Source organism: Alligator sinensis, unplaced genomic scaffold (genome assembly GCF_000455745.1).
Source record: "Alligator sinensis unplaced genomic scaffold, ASM45574v1 scaffold886_1, whole genome shotgun sequence".
Lineage (NCBI taxonomy): Eukaryota > Metazoa > Chordata > Crocodylia > Alligatoridae > Alligator > Alligator sinensis.
The window spans coordinates 197,320-213,111 of NW_005842040.1; the positions used below are offsets into that span (position 1 = coordinate 197,320).

At 49.3% G+C, this 15,792-nt stretch overlaps 1 protein-coding gene across 1 annotated transcript in view; it reads left to right on the forward strand.

The window, feature by feature from the left end:
* The window catches only part of LOC102377411 (keratin, type I cytoskeletal 23), a 35,561-nt gene that overhangs the window by 18,667 nt on the left and 1,102 nt on the right, over positions 1-15,792 (forward strand). The gene's annotated exons all lie outside the window — the stretch shown is intronic.

The following is a 15,792-nucleotide window of genomic DNA, read 5'->3' on the forward strand; positions in this document are numbered from 1 at the left end:
CCAAGCCCAGATGTGTGACATGGGACAAGTTCTGTCACTGCTTTATGTCTCAATTTCTCCATCTGTAAAATGGGGATGAGTCTGACCTCCTTTGTTAAGTGCTTTGAGATCTATTGAGGATCTCAGTAAGATCTTTGTAAAAGCTAGGTGTCATTATTGCTGTTATTAGTTTGAAGAAAAATTCTTCTAACCATTAAGACATGAAGGACAAGCCATTCAATGAAAATGATCAAGCCATGTAGCTAATGTATGTATTATACATGTCTCACTAGTGCTATGAATCTGCTGATCTCCATCTGCAATTCACTCATTTCTTTCTGAACTAATGGTAATTTAAAGTTAATCATTTCCCAACTTTTGTGCCAAATTCAGGTACTTTGTATTTCTTCCTATTGTAAATGCAATGTCTCTAAGATAAACTTGTTTCAATTACTTTTGTTAGTAGTTGGGGGGGTATAGAAAAACCATTCAGAAGCCTTTTTGTATTTAAAATCACTGACAGACTCAAGAGGCCTGAAGATCTTAAGTTTCTTGAACCTGGATCAGCATAAAAATCCCCAAAAAGGAGTGACAAGGTCACGAAGTGCTATAGGTGCTTATTATCTTAAAAGGGCCCACCTGGTATTTTCTGTGAATAGCTTTTTTAATATCAGGGTTTTAAACAGCATTGCTTTTAGCATTGTTTTAAATTATATTGGATAAAATGCCCATTCTGGAAATGCTTATTTTCTTCTCCAAGCTTCTGCAACAGGTACGTGCCTCTTAAAATGTTCCTTTCATCAGTTGCTATTATTATTATTATTAGAGATTGTAATTTGTCCAGTGATTTTCTTCACCTGCCCATTCCCAAATTTTCTCTGTGATCCAGTTAACCATCATTTGACAGGTTCCTTGAAACAGTTTCTCATATCTCCCATTGATGGTGTTGAATACCAGAGATAGAGACAGACAAAAAAATGCAATAAGTACTGAGGGGCCAGAGCATGTATCCTGTGAGAATCAGATTTGGTGCGGGGGAGCTCACAAATAAGATGGTTGGTTTTTTTCAGTTTAAACATTTTTTCATGCAAAAAAATTTTGGTCAAAACAATTTTTTATGGGACATGTTTGATTTCATTGACTATTGGAGGTAAGGCAGGGGTTCATTAAAAATAGATGAACACTGAACACCTTAGGAGTTTCAGATACCAAAAGTTGAGTACTTTTAGTTTCAAGTGTTTTGTGTTTTCAAAAAAATGTAAAAAATGTTTAAAAAGGGGCATTTGATTAAAAGAATGTTTATTATAATCAACATTTTTTACAAGAAAAAAAGTCCTGACCTACTCTAGTAATAATGAGAAAAAGGGTCTGATGAGCTATCTTAATTGTCACTGAAGTCAAGGAAAGCTTTGGTATGCCTGAAAAACAAACTCACAGTCACTGTAGCTAACATCTCTCCACACAACACATCAGCATATTACCATAGTCATAAGAGGTCATCTCAGCAGTAATGGAACAAGTGGCAATGAAGTGCAGTGATAAGTGTAGAATCAGGGAAACAGAATCAACAAGAGTGGCTATTCAAGCTGGGGCGACAGGAAAATGGATTAAAGGAAGCAAGACAACACGGAGCATAATAGGTTTTTATGTGTGACATACTCCTCAGTAAACATCTATACCAGACAAAAACATTTTCTTTTGGTCAGTTTCATGTCAATAGGACAGAAATTGTAAGTCATTTGTACCAGCTGGTCCTCACTTCAAATGGGCTTGCGTATACATTTTGTCACTTGGCTTGCACTGAAACAGGGTTTACAGAAGGTGAAAACTTCAGCAACGCATGAAAAACGCATTTCTAAAATAAACAAATTCCAGTCCTATGACACAACTCGTTCTTACTGGCATGTCAGAACCAGTTGGTGACCCCCACCCTGGTTGCACAAAGATTTTGAGGGCCTTGAATTAATTACCTAATGCTTTGTCTAAATTGAGTAAAACCGGTAATACTGGATTGGTGACCCTAGGCTAATTCAACCTGTCCTTTCTTAGAGCTCAGCAGACCCAACCAGCCAGACCTGGTACAATGGTATAAACAATATCTGGACAAGAAAACAACGGACTGATTCTAAACATGTTTTTTACATTACTTTCGGTTATCTTTCAACTTCTCCAGTGCAGTGGGCTACTTTAAATTCTGCTCACAAAGTGAGGCTAGCTCTGCCATCAGAGGATTCCTGTCCACTGGGGAATCCATAGATGTATGCCTGAGGTGGCTTTCAGATGAGACAAAGGGGTTGATACAGCACTGTGCTTTAGTACTTCCTTTTGGACATACTAAAGCATGGTGCAGTACAGATGGTTACTGTACTGTGTGCATGGTGCATGGGTAAATTTTGCAGTTATGTTGCCGTAAACGTGCACTGTACTGGAGGACCACGCCACCACAGTGACATAGCTGGTGATCACATGTAGACCCATGTGATCATTGTGTCGCTATGTTACTATAGGGCAATGTGTAGATGCACCCAGGGAGATAAATACTACTATCTTCATTTTACAAACAGCTAAGCTGAGATGCAAAGTTGTGAAATGATTTCTCCAATGTCACAATAGGGACACTGGAAAGTAACAGAGTTAGAAATAGAACTCAGGTCTCAAACTTTTACTTCACTGGGTCATCCAATATACTGCACTAGTTCACTCCCACCAAAAGTCAACTTCATGACACACATACTTTATGATCACCTATACATTTTGGACTATACCTTATGATAAATGGAACAGGAGAGCAGACATTTAATAACAACTTACAGATCTACTGTTATTGAAAGAACTTAATCATAGCAGGAAATACAAGAACAGAGCTCAGATCAACACATTTCTGTGTACTTCATGGTTATATATTTGTTTTTAAATATATATTACTAGAATTGCTTTATATGAAAATATGTATGTTTAGCCTTCTAAAATGTCTAATTAATATCTCTCAAAGAATAGTTTAAATAATGATTGCCCCAGGGGTCAGTCCCAGGGCCAGTTTTGTTCAATATCTTCACCTGGAAGCTGGCATAGAAGTCTATAAATGACACCAAGCTTGGGGGAGTAGTAGATATGCTGAAGGGTAGGGCTAGGATTCAGAGTAATCTTGGCAATTTGGAGGATTGGGCCAAAAGAAATCTCATGATGTTCAATAAGGACAAGTACAAAGTCCTGCACTTAGGATGGAATAAACCCATGTACCAGGATAGGCTAGGGGGCTGACTGGCTAAGCAGCAGCTCTGATCAAAAGGACCTGGGGGTTATAGTGGACAATAAGCTGAATATGAACCAGCAGTGTGCCCTTGTTACGAAGAAGTCTAATGGCATACTGGGCTGCATTGGTAGGAGCATTGCCAGCAAATCAAGGGAAGTGATTATTTCCCTCTATTCAGCATTGATGAGGCCACATCTGGAGTACTGTGTTCAGTTTTGGGCTCTCCAGTGCAGAAAGGATGTGGACAAATTGGAGACAGCCCATCAGAGGGCAACAAAAATGTGGGCTGGGGAACATGTTTCATGAGGTGAGGCTGAGAGAGCTGGGCTTATGTAGTCTGGAGAAGAAAAGACTGAGAGGGGATTTAATAGCAGCCTTCAGCTTCCTGAAGGGTTGTTCCAAAGAGGATGGAGCTAGATCAGAGGCAGGCAAAATGTGGCCTGTGGGCCGGATTCAGCCTGCCAGGCTATTCTATCCGACTTGTGGGGCCCCTCTAAAATTTAGACAATTATTACCTGCTGGTGATTGCCTGTCTGAAAACCAACAAGGCATCGGTGGCACAAGGTGCCAGTGGCATGAGCTACCAGCTGCAGCGGGAACCAACCAACCCAACCCCAACCTGACCCATCCCATCCTGCTCCAACCCCACCCACCAGAAGCTTCTGGCTAGCAGAGGCTTTTGCCCTGGTGACCTTTTGGCTGTTCCCTAGCCCTTCCTTGCCAAAGAGTTGAAATTCAGGTCAAAACGGGTGGGGGGACAATGGGTGATCATGAGACTCTGGCTCTGTGCCTCCATGTACTGGTCCTGGCTAGAGTGCTAGGAGAACCACATGGAGGCACGGAGACAGCCCAGTCTGATGGCATGGGACTGCCCATGGTTCTGGCACTCTAGCATGCCACTGAGCTGGGCTGCGCTGGCTGCATGCCATGCTGTACATGTCCCAGCTATGCAGATGGGAACCACATGCTGCTGGGAGCAGATGGGCCGGGCTGGCTCTGTGCTGTGCTGTGTGGGTCCTGGCAATGCAGTGGGGAACCATGTGCTGCCAGGATGAGATGGGCCTGGCCAGGCTGGCTCTGTGCCACACCATGCAGGTCCCAGCTTTGCAGCCAGGAACTGCACAGTGCAGTTGGGCTGGGTCGGGCTGGCTCTGTGCCATGCCATGTGGGTCCTGGCCTTGCATCCAAGACCCACATGGCATAGAATGGAGCGAGCCTGGTCCATCCCATCCACTCCCACCAGCATGCAGTTCCCCACTGCATGGCCGGGACACATGTGGCATGGTACAGAGCCAGCTCGGCCTGTCCTGTCCCCTCCCAGCATCATGCAGTTATCTGCTGCATGGCTGGGATCCATACAGCAGGACAGAGCCTGCCTGACCTGGCCTGGCCTGGCCCCACCTGGCAGCATGCAGTTCCTGGCTGCAAGTCCAGGACCTATATGGTGTGGCATGAGACCAGCCTGGCTCGGCCCAGTACAATACAATTCTGGCTGCAAGGTTGGGACCTGCCATCCCCTCTGTGCTGTGCCACTTGAATCTATGAATCCATGAAACTTGGGTCCCAGCCATGCAGTGGGAAACTGCATGATACCAAAAGGGGATGGGTTGGGGATGGCTGGGTCCATGCTGTGTCATGCAGGTCCCAGCCTTGCAGCTGGGAACTGCGTGCTGCCAGGAGGGGATGGGATGGGATGGGCTGGGCTAGCTCCTTGATGTGCTGTGTGGGTCCCAGCCTTGCAGCCAGAACCACGTTGCGCCAAGACAGTGGGCTGGCCCTATGCCATGCCATATGGGTCCCAGACTTATGGCCAAGAACTGCAGCCAGGACAGGACAGGTGGGGCTGGCTCACCACCTCCCACCATACCTCCAACACACACCAACACCCTCCTGCTGCTCCCCCACACACTCCTACCCCCACACCATAAACCCACATGGCCACACCATACCACAGCCCCCACACATAATCCCACCCCCATCATAACCCTCACACACTCTCACAACCCCCACCATATCTACACACACACCAACACCCTCCCACACACCCTAATCTCCACTATACCCCCAAACACACCCACACCCTCCCACAGCCCCCACACATTCCCATCCCCAACCCTACTTTATGCACACACCCCCACCCCAACCACATACCCCATACCCACACCCCTTCATGCAAACACACAGAAATCAGGACAAAAATATTTTTTAAATAAAATTAAATAATTTAAATTTAAATAAAAATTTTAAAAGTTATAGTAAATGTTTGGTTTTTTTAGTATATGATTTGGGGGGTTTTCTGATGGCAACCTCCTCTCAAAAGGAATACTTCTGGGGCAAGGGAAGGGACTTCTGGTGGAAAAGGTCAGGGGTTAGGAGTGGGACTTCTGGTTCCAAGATGGTGACCAGAGCACCTGTCAAGGGGTAGGGCTACCCTTTCAGGCCTCAACAGTTCACCAAAACTCTTTAAGTGATCCTCCAGCTGAAATAATTGCCCATCCCTGAGTCTGATTGTTCTCAGTGGTGGCATATACAGAACAAGGAGCAATGGTTCCAAGCTTCAGCACGGGAAGTTTAGGTTAGATATTAGCAGGGATCTGCGTTTTCTACTCACCATGGAAAAATGAAGGTTTTCTCATTTTAAGGAGAAAAACGTGGATTTCCTCTTTTTAAGGAGAAAAACATGGATTTTATCCTTTAAAGGAGAAGAACGTGGGAGGTTGCGGGTTTCCCCTTGCAAACTGGGGGAGTGGGAGGAGGCCAATCAGGCAGGGGGTGCCATGTGCATGTGTGTGTGCATACATGCACATAGCAGCCAGGTAGCATAGAGTACAATTCTTACAGCTCCCTGCAAGTAAGTCTGGAGGGTGGGGTATTGAGTCCCTCACAGGGAGGAAGGAAGAGTGTTGGTAGGACTGGGGCTGGGGGCACTGCCGAGCAGGGGAGGTGCATGGGGACTGGGACCCTGGGCCCATCGCTGGGGCGGGAATGCATGGCATAGGGAGCAGGATGGAGCCGTGGATGGCTCATTTGGGGGCGGCTGTGGGGGGCTGGTTCCCCACTGTGACCGCCTTGCTTCGACTATGCACTCATGAGCTACCTTAGCGCGAGCACCTGGTGGGAGCGGTGAAGGTTCGTGTGACCACTGACAGGGACCTCTATCACCCTGGAGAAGGCCCCTGAACTCTCCTGCCATGACTTTGAGTGTATTTTCAGTGGAGGGGTCTTCTGTTGAAGGTCCCTCTAGGTCAGTCACTCCTCCTAGTGGATATTCGTGGGGCTCCACCTCCTCTACACCCCTTTCTTACGCCAACCCCCAGCAGGCCACCTGATCTTAATGTGGCTGTCCCTCCGGTCTAGATGATCTTTGGTCTTCACGCCCTGTCTAGGACTGGTTATTATCTTCCTTTCTTTGGTAGGCTGCAGGCCTACTGGATTCACCTCTCTCATCTATCTCTCCTGCTGTTGCTGGCTACTTGCTGAGCCTCATGAGCACCCCTGGTGCTGAGGTGTTGGTCACCCCTTGAGGTGGACCTAACCACTGAATAACCAAAAAAGGCAAGCCATAAAAAACAACAAAAAGAACTATATACAGGCAAGAGGCAACTAAAGAGAAAAGGGACTTAAAGAATAAGGAGGAGGGCAGATAGAAGAGGAGAAATTAGACCAAGCTGCTCTTTCCATTCCCTCTCTGTATCCTAGAACCTGAGCCAAGTGGTGTCCCCTGGCACTGCTCTGCTCTTTGCCTTTGCTGAGGGTATTTTCCATTCCTCCCCAGGTTAGCCTTTCTCCTTGGCTTCGTACTTGTGGGAACCCAGAGTGGGAAGTCTCCACCATCTCCAAGGTTCCTATAGCTCCTTCAGGAGCCGGGTCTTCCCCTGGATGCTTGTGCTGCTTGTGACTGGCGTGGGGCTGTATTTTAATTGCTGCCACTTGGGATGCCTCTCCCCAAGTGGAATCCGCCTTTTCACACCAGGACTGCCTGCCACTGGTGCACAGAGCCTCCTCAGCCTCCACTGCCTCTCTCCAAGTGGGATCCTCCTTTCCATGTCAGCGCTGCCTGCCACCAGTGTGGAGAATCTCCGCAGCCTCCTCTGCCTCTCCCGCTCTTGCTGTTTCTCTGTCAGATTTCCTTTTTATCTCCACCAGCCGGTGATCACTCCTGACGTCACCCACTGGCTCCAGCTGTACATAAGCATGGCTAATGAACCACATGGGCCTCGCTCTTTGTTTCTCCTGCATCTGGCATCTTGTGGCAGGTAAGTAGTTTTTGTTTTCGGAGGGTTTTCTCCCGGGGTGTGTAGTCCCCCTCTGGGGGTCCCCTGTGGGGAGGGTCTCTAGTTCCCCTGTGGTTGTGCCCCTGGGACACCCGTCACTGTGCACACTCACAGGGAGAGCATAGGGGGGGCATGTCCCTCCTGATTTGTGTGCCGGGTGGGGGAAGATGCAGGCTGCCTGCTGCAGGCTTGCAACATCCTATCCTGTTGCCCACTCCTTGTGGCCCTCCATGGCCCAATGGATGGGATCTGACATGGCAGGGCAGAGTGGGACAGAGAGGCTTGGTGCTGCTCCCAGGAGCCCCATGCCACCATGGCGAGGTACCCCCTGCCTGCCTGAAAGCACCGGGGGCAGTAGCATGGAGTTGTGCCCTCCCCCAACTGCTGCTGGGTGGGCAGGGGATGGTGGCACGGGGGGAGTGCACTGTGCACTGGGGAGTGCGAGGCACTGGCAACGCCAAGGTGCTTTGAGTTGGGAGTGAGGGTCACCCAGAGGACATGGGGGACTGTGGACTGGGAAGGACTGGGGTGGATGAGGGGCTGTGGGTGGGGCATTAGGGGTACTGGCAGGGCCAGGGGACTGTGGGTCAGGAGTGAGGGCACTGGCAGGGCTCTGAGGACTGTGGTTCAAGAGTGAAGTACTGGGGAGGATGAGGGACTGTGGGTGGGGTTTGAGGGGCACTGGCAGGGCCAGGAGTCTGTGAGTTGGTAGTGAGGGGCACCATCCAGGCCCAGGGGGCTGCAGGTTGGGAGTGAGGGGACAGCATGGGCAGGGACATGGCACCAGCATATCAGGGCCACTCAGCATGACAAAGCAGGGATGGCGGGAAGACAACCCCAACTGGACCTACATCCTGGTGAGTGAAGGGGGGCAGGGGGAGCTCTGATTTTCTACGATAAAAACAACAAAATCAAATGCCAAAATGCATAGGTATTTAGAATTTATTTTATTGTAATGATTGAGCACTGGTAGGCTTCCAAATTGCTTTAAAATTGTAAACATTTCAAAAAAATATTGTATTGAACTGATAACTATATATATAGTGGTGTTTCATTTTAAGTGTGGAAAAAATGCAGATTTGGGGGTTTTTAATCAGAGAATTTATGATTATTAAACAGAAAAAACCAGGATCCCTGGATATTAGGAAAAACTTTCTCACGAAAAGGGTAGTAAAACAATGGAACAGGCTACCCAGAGAAGTTGTGGAGTCTCCATCTTTGGAGGTTTTTAAGACCTGGCTAGACAAAGCCTTGGCTGGGATGATCTAGTTGGGGTTGGTCCTGCTTTGAGCAAGGGGGTTGACTAGGTGGCCTCCTGAGTTCCCTTCCAAATTTAATTTTCTATGATTCTATGATTTCAAGCTAAAACTAATGTGGATGACTGAAGAGTTGTTCACGGGTGATATTTCATGGACAGAATTTTGATGTAAAACAGGGATTTTCATTATTATTATTATTATTAGAGAAAGGTTGGCATTTTATTATTAGCTAGAATATAATTGGATATGTTCATATATGCTATGTAAAGCCACAATGTGGTATACTCTAACCCTAAGCCTAAATATGGTATACCTTAAATCTAACCCTAACATCTACATGTATTTTATTTTCTTCTTCATTAATGCAATGCAAATACTTTTAGCTTGTTTGTAGAATTACCAAAATTTACATAAAAAATAAGCAATATTGATAAACAAGGGTGCATGGGATGCTTATACCAAATATACATGTTTGTATATTGAGTTTAATCCTGTAATGTAGGAACCTATCACCTGCTACAACTGTTTAAAATAAACAGTGTTCTTTTTATTGTTAAAACTTGTTATATTTTTGTAAAAAGGTTTAACAAAATGTATTTCCATGTGGTTAAAATGTATATCCAGTCAATATAGTTTAAGCCATCCAAAATTCTTTCCTGACGCTCATTAAGAAATAATATCAATGAAATGTATACCTAAGTATAATTAACTACATTCTGGGCATATCTACACATGCAATTAATGTGCACGAATGAACTCTGGAGCTTATTGCTCTGGAGTTTTTTGCTCCTGGATGCACCATTTGAACATGCGCTTGGGAGCATTCATGTGGGGGTCAGCCTGCCAGCCCAGGGCTGCTCCAACTGGACTCCATATGCAACAGAGGCTGGGGGGAACGGCTGGCAGGGGCAAGAGGGTGCTTCAGCATGGGGCTAGCTGGCAGCTCCATACTGAAGCACCCTTGTGCCTCAGCCGGCCCTGCCACCCTGCACCCCCTCCCAGCCCCCACCGCTGCACATGGAGCCTGGTCAGAGCTCAATGTGCAGCTGGAGGTGAGGGGAGGCTGGCTGAGGCATGAGGGTGCTTCAGCATGGGTCTAGCCAGCAGCCTCACACATGTGCACAGAGGAGCATGAAACAACACTGCCACAAGGCAGCACTTGTGTTTAGCAAGACTGCCCTGCAGTCTTGGTCTTGTCTACTGTCTGTGTTGTTCGTCTTTCACAAGCAAAGATGACTGCATTGTGGGGGTGAGGAGGAGTGGAGAGAAGAGAGAAAGGAAGTAGGAAAGAAAAAGGGAGAGAGAAAAGAGAAAGGGAGGAAGAGAGGAAAAAGGAGAAAGAAGAGACAGGAAAGAGAGAAAGGAGTGGGGTGGAGGCTAGGTCGCATGGGTACTCAGGTGACTTATAAGCCCAATCTTTGCCATGAACAATCTTCTTCAGCAAGGGCAGGAGAGCAGTGTGGACTGGACATGAGAGGTCCTCCTTTTCCTGGCCACGTGCTTCCTCATTGCCTTTGCTGTGTGCCGCTGCTCAAAGGACAGTGTTCCACTCTGGACCGATGACCTCCAGGATGGACAGTCATGAGCAATTTGCTCCCATGACTCCGGGTCAATGCTGAAACTCTTTAGGGACACATTTAGGGTGTCCTTGTACCACTTCTTTGGTGTGCCACAAAAGTGTACTCCATTCGACAGTTCACCATAGAAGATTTCCTTTGGCAGGCAAATATAAGGCATTCTTGAAAGGTGGCTGGCCCATCTTAGCTGCACCAGTTTCAGTAGGGTGTGGGTAGTGGGGAGAGCTGATCTTCTGAGCACCTCAGTGTGCCTAGACTCTTATCCTACTACTTGATCTCTAGTATCTTTTGCAGGCAGCACAGATGGAAGTGGTTTAAACTCTTGGCATGATGCTGGTAGATGGTCCAGGTTTGCAGGCAGAAAGAAGGGTTGGGAGAATGATGGCTTTGTAAATCTTCAGTTTCATTGACATTCCAATGCCTCTGCAGTCCCAGACTGATTTATGGAGTCTGCCGAAGGCCACACTGGCTTTTGCTAGCTTTGCATTGACTTAGTCGTTGATATGGACAGCACAGGAGAGCGTGCTGCCTAAATAGGCGAACTTGTTTACCATCGACAGTTGTTGGCCTTTAACTGAGACATGGTTCCTAAGGTGTTGTGCCAGACACAGGTTGAAACATCATTTCGGCCTTCTTTGTGTTCATAGTGAGTCTGAAGTTGTCGCAGGCTAACAAGAATAGGTCCATGGACCGTTGCATGTGTAGACAGCGATGTTTTACTGTGGAGCTGATTTTCCCTGTTCCCTTTTTTATTTTCTTTGTGAGACCTCTTATGCTGTTCAGTACATGTTCAGCATGGGTGACTGGTGCCACTTTAGTCACAGGGGGTACGTGCTCCCCCCAGTGACCAATCAGTGACCAGGATCCACCCGCAGTTAATATCACTGATGGGGAGGGGGTCCCCACCTTGTCCAATCATGAGACAGCCGATCCCTGCAGCTACTTCCAGAAGTGGCTGCACCTGGTTCTGGGAGTGCCACGGCACTCCATGCCCCAGCCAGTGCTTGCAGGGGGGGCACCAGTGCTCCCACCTGCCCCCCCCTGCCTGTCACCTAAGTGGTGAGCACAATCCAACAGGGGGTGCACCAGCACTCTCAGGGGGTGTACGTGGACCCCCATGTACCCCCTATGAGTCACCACTGATGTTCAGCAACTTTCTCTTAAAAGTCAAAAGATGTCCCACCATTTATCATATAGTTATTTTTACATTGATTTATAATGCAAATAAAACTTGCAACATATGAATTTTCATGAGGTCCCTTCCAGCTGTACCTCTCTATGATCTATGAACAGAAACTTCTTGTCACCTCTGCTGAGCCTGCTGAGGTATTGTTGTTTACAATGTTTCCAAGCAATTATTCCACCTCCCCCCCAGAACACACAGTTTCTCTCCTTCCTGCTGCACCTTATGGTAATTCAGTTTGTTCACAAACACACAACAAAGTATTTTTTTTATGGCAGAAAAATAATGTATAAAAAACTAACACACCAACTGGAGTACAGAAGCAGATACAATATGTTAGAAGCACACGTTACAGTGGCAATGCATAGGGGGTACATAGAGGTGCACGTGCACCCCCTGAGAGTGCTGGTGCACCCCCAGACTGGCTGCACTCACCACTTAGGTGATGGGTGGGGGGGGCAGGTGGGAGCACCGGTGTCCCCCCTGCAAGAGCCAGCCGATCACTGCAATTGCTGCAGTTGCTTCCCGGAGTGACTGCGGCTGCTTCTGGGAGCAAGCACTGGCTGACCACTGCAGCCACTCCCAGAAGTGGCTGCAGCAATTGGCTGCTGTGAGAACACCCCGGGGGGACCCCCCTGGTCCTCAAGATCACCCACGGGGGACCTCTCCCCCTAGTCAGCAGGATTGTCCCCCTGGTCTGCAGGACTGGTTGCAGGGCGGAGGCACATGCCCCCCCAACTAAGGCAGCACCAGTTGCCCGTGACATGTTTGATGCAACTTTATGATATTCCCCAATTCCTCAATATAGTTGTGGCGGAGCACCTTTGGGGATTTCGCCATGTGGCAGAGGCTGCAAAAGGCTGGGGCAGAGCCAAGCAGAGAAGGTAGCCTAGGGAACATCCGCCCCCCTCCCCCCAAGTTCATTCAAAGGGGGAAGCTGTGTGTCACGGTGGGGTCCTACAGGAGGGCCGTGATCTCCTCAAGGCACCCTTCCCATGCCAAGTTGGCCCAAAGGCACCCTCAAATTCTCACCCGCCACATCTTTGATGACACCATATATTTGGGAAGCTGCCTTTTATGCCCTCTTGGTCACTTCTCGCTGGTTACTTGGACCCCATGGTTTACCACACCCCTCGTGGGTCCCACTCTACAATGGGTGCTTCAGGGGCACCCTAGCCTTATGGGCTATGTGTGGCTCCAACCACCCCTTTACCATGCCCCAAGCCTCACAGATGGAATAGATGTTGTTCGGTCCCGGTCTACACCCTCTCTGGCGCTTGGGCTTTCTGCAGCCCTGTCTCTCTCCGCGCCCTGTCTCTGGTACTTCTCAAAGCACTGCCCCCTCTCCGGGCCTCCTCAGTAATGCCGCCCCCTTCTCTGGGGCTCCTCAGTAATGCTGCCCCCTTCCCTGGGGCTCCTCCGTAATGCTGCCCCCTTCTCCGGGGCTCACCACGTCCGCGCTGGGGCTTCTCAGCAATGCCCCCTTTCTGGGGCTTCTCAGCAATGCCCCCTCTCTCTCTGAGGCTCTTCCACAATGCTGCCCCCTTCTCTCTGGGCCTTCTCAATAATGCTGCCCCCTTCCCTGGGGCTCACCACAATGCTGCCCCCTTCCCTGGGGCTCACCACGCCCGCACTGGGGCTTCTCAGCAATGCCCCTTTCTGGGGCTCCTCAACTGCCCCTTTTCTGGGGCTGGGGTCAGTGCATCCTGAATGCTGCGCCCTTGCTGGCGCTGGGGTTCCCACACTGCTGTGGGTCCCCTATGAGGCCTCCTCCAACCCCTAATAGCCTAACCCAAACCACTGGTGACAAACAGCAAACTGGGAATTCCTAAACGCAAGCCCCTTGGCTATGACATAAACTGAAGCCACCTGGCTATAACCGCGTTCAAGCCTACTGGGGATACTTCATCCCACCACAGTGACAGACGCTGCTCCTGCATTTAGGCTTCTCCTCTCTTCCATGGCAGAGAGCTCCTTCCTCCTGGGCTGCTGGCAGGAAAACTGCCTTCTGGCCTCAGCCCCTAGAGTTTATAAGGGAGCCAGGCCCTGGCCCTTACAGTCTGCTGACCGCTGGCAGGTGTGAACTCTTGCTAGCTCCAGTTGCCCTGGCAACCAACAGCTGTGCTCTTTACTCACTGCTAGGGCTCTTTCCCCAGCAGTTTCCCCTCTTTAGGAGCAGGGCACCTAAGTGCTCTGTGACAGTGTGTGGCGGAGCATCTTTGAGGGTGCTTGCCATTTGGGGGCTCCCACAGGCTCCAGCAGGAGCCTGCTTTAGAGGAATAGCAGGGGAAACCCCCTAGGTACCATTTAAAGGGGGAAGGTGTGTGGCAAGGCACTGTTGGTGTGGCAAGGCACTTTAAGACCAAAGCTAACCAGCCAGCAGGTGCTTGATTAAGGTAGTCATTTTAGATCTCTGGTTGCTTATATAAAGAGCTCAGTTCTCTGCTGGCTGGGAAGGCAGTAACATTGCCTGGCTGTAAGGCTTTGTGTATCATCCTGCAGGTAAGGGAGGAGCTGCAGGGGATGTCTAGGAGGCTCCTGGTCCTGGACATGACCTAAAACTGCACCCTGCCACCAGGAAATGCCAGGCCAGTTACCACCCCGGTGAAAGGCGGGTAGGGGCACCTTAACCCTAGCCCTCACCTTCGGGTGGGTTCCATGACACTGGAGGCAGTTGGGGCCAGGCACAGCTGCGGCCACCTGAGCCCAATCTGGGTGCAATTCCCGAGGAGAAGAGTGGGGGCCAGGCACAGCTGTAGTCATCTGAGCCTTGTTGGGGTGCAAGACCCCAAGAGGGAAAGCTGGGGCCAGACATGGCAATGGCCACCTGAGCCCACTGGGGAGCGAAGCCCCATGACCCTGAGTGAAGGAGGCAGAGATAAGTAGCCCCAAGCGAGGGGGTGGTGTGGAGCCCCGAGGAAAGCAGGCAGAGATCAGTAGCCCCGAGTAAAGGGGGTGGAGATCTAGAGCCCCAGGTGAGGAGAGTAGGCCAAGGTAGGTCTTTGGATGCCTGAGGCTGAAGTTTGGGCCAGAGGCTGAGTAGAGGGGGTTCAGCCCAAGAGAGAGAGGGGCGAGTCCTGACCCCGGTAAATCCTCCACTGCTGGGAGGCTGAATGTGGGTCAAAAGTAATATCTTAAGTAGCACCACAAGCTGCTGCTCCAAGGGGGGAGGAGTGAGAGTCCCCTGTGAGACCCTGGAGCACCAGTTGTGGTGTGAGGTACCCCAGCTCCCACATCCAGGAAGGTGGACCCAAAAGAGAGAGTGGGGCTAGTGAGAGAGGCTGGAGGTAGAGTGCCCCCCTGACTGGTCAATGCTAGGACCAGGAAGGTCAAAAGGGCCAAGGGAACACCACAAGAGATGCCCAGAGCTGAGGGTCTGGGGTCCCTCCTGGCCTTGGAGGTGAGGCCAGGGCCTATGTGCAAGGTCCCGGGGGGACCACGCCTGAGAGGGGAGAAAGCTACAGGGAGCTCAGCAGCCCAAATGATGGTGGAGTAGGTTGCCTGAGAGAAGGGATCAAAGGGGGGTCCTGATAGGAGGATTCTGGAGCCCAGTGTGGGGCTGGTGTGACTAACAGCTGGATACCATGTGCGAGGCATGGGCTGCGGTGTAAGGGAGGTTCGGAGCCACAGATAGCACCCCCCTCCCCGGCATTGGGCCATAAAATGGGCAGCCTCCTGCTTAATTAACATCCTAATTAATAAGAACAAGGCGTGGTAGGAGAGCCAGGTGGGAGGCATGGCCAAAGGCAAGTGGGGAACCTAGCACTGTGGCTAGGCGGGGAGCCCCACTTTGCCACAATAGTAAAAACAACGTTTTCAGAAGTTTTGGCTTTTAGGCACAGAGGTAGGATTGTTGAAAAATGTTGTGTCAAGAATGCCCTATATGAGACAGATGCAAGATAATAACATTTAGCATGATTAAATTAGCATATCTCCCTAGCAAAATGAAATGTATTTATCAGACTCTTGGGACACTGTAGACTTGGCCCTACTATGAAACCACCAAGAAACCTACCCAACTACAACTAAAACCAAGATGAGGATCTATATGGTTTTCATAGCTCTGACCTATAAGGAAAGAAGAAAGAAAATGTACAGCTTTCCGTTGCTTTGTGCTGCAAGTATATCTATGTCATATTCAAGAGCTCAATGTTGGCTTTATTCTTTCACTCCCTGTCCACTACCACAAAATACAAAAAAGAAACACACCCTCTGTGTGTCCTGTGTATGCACATCTACTATTCAGACGACTTACTAAGCTGCATTC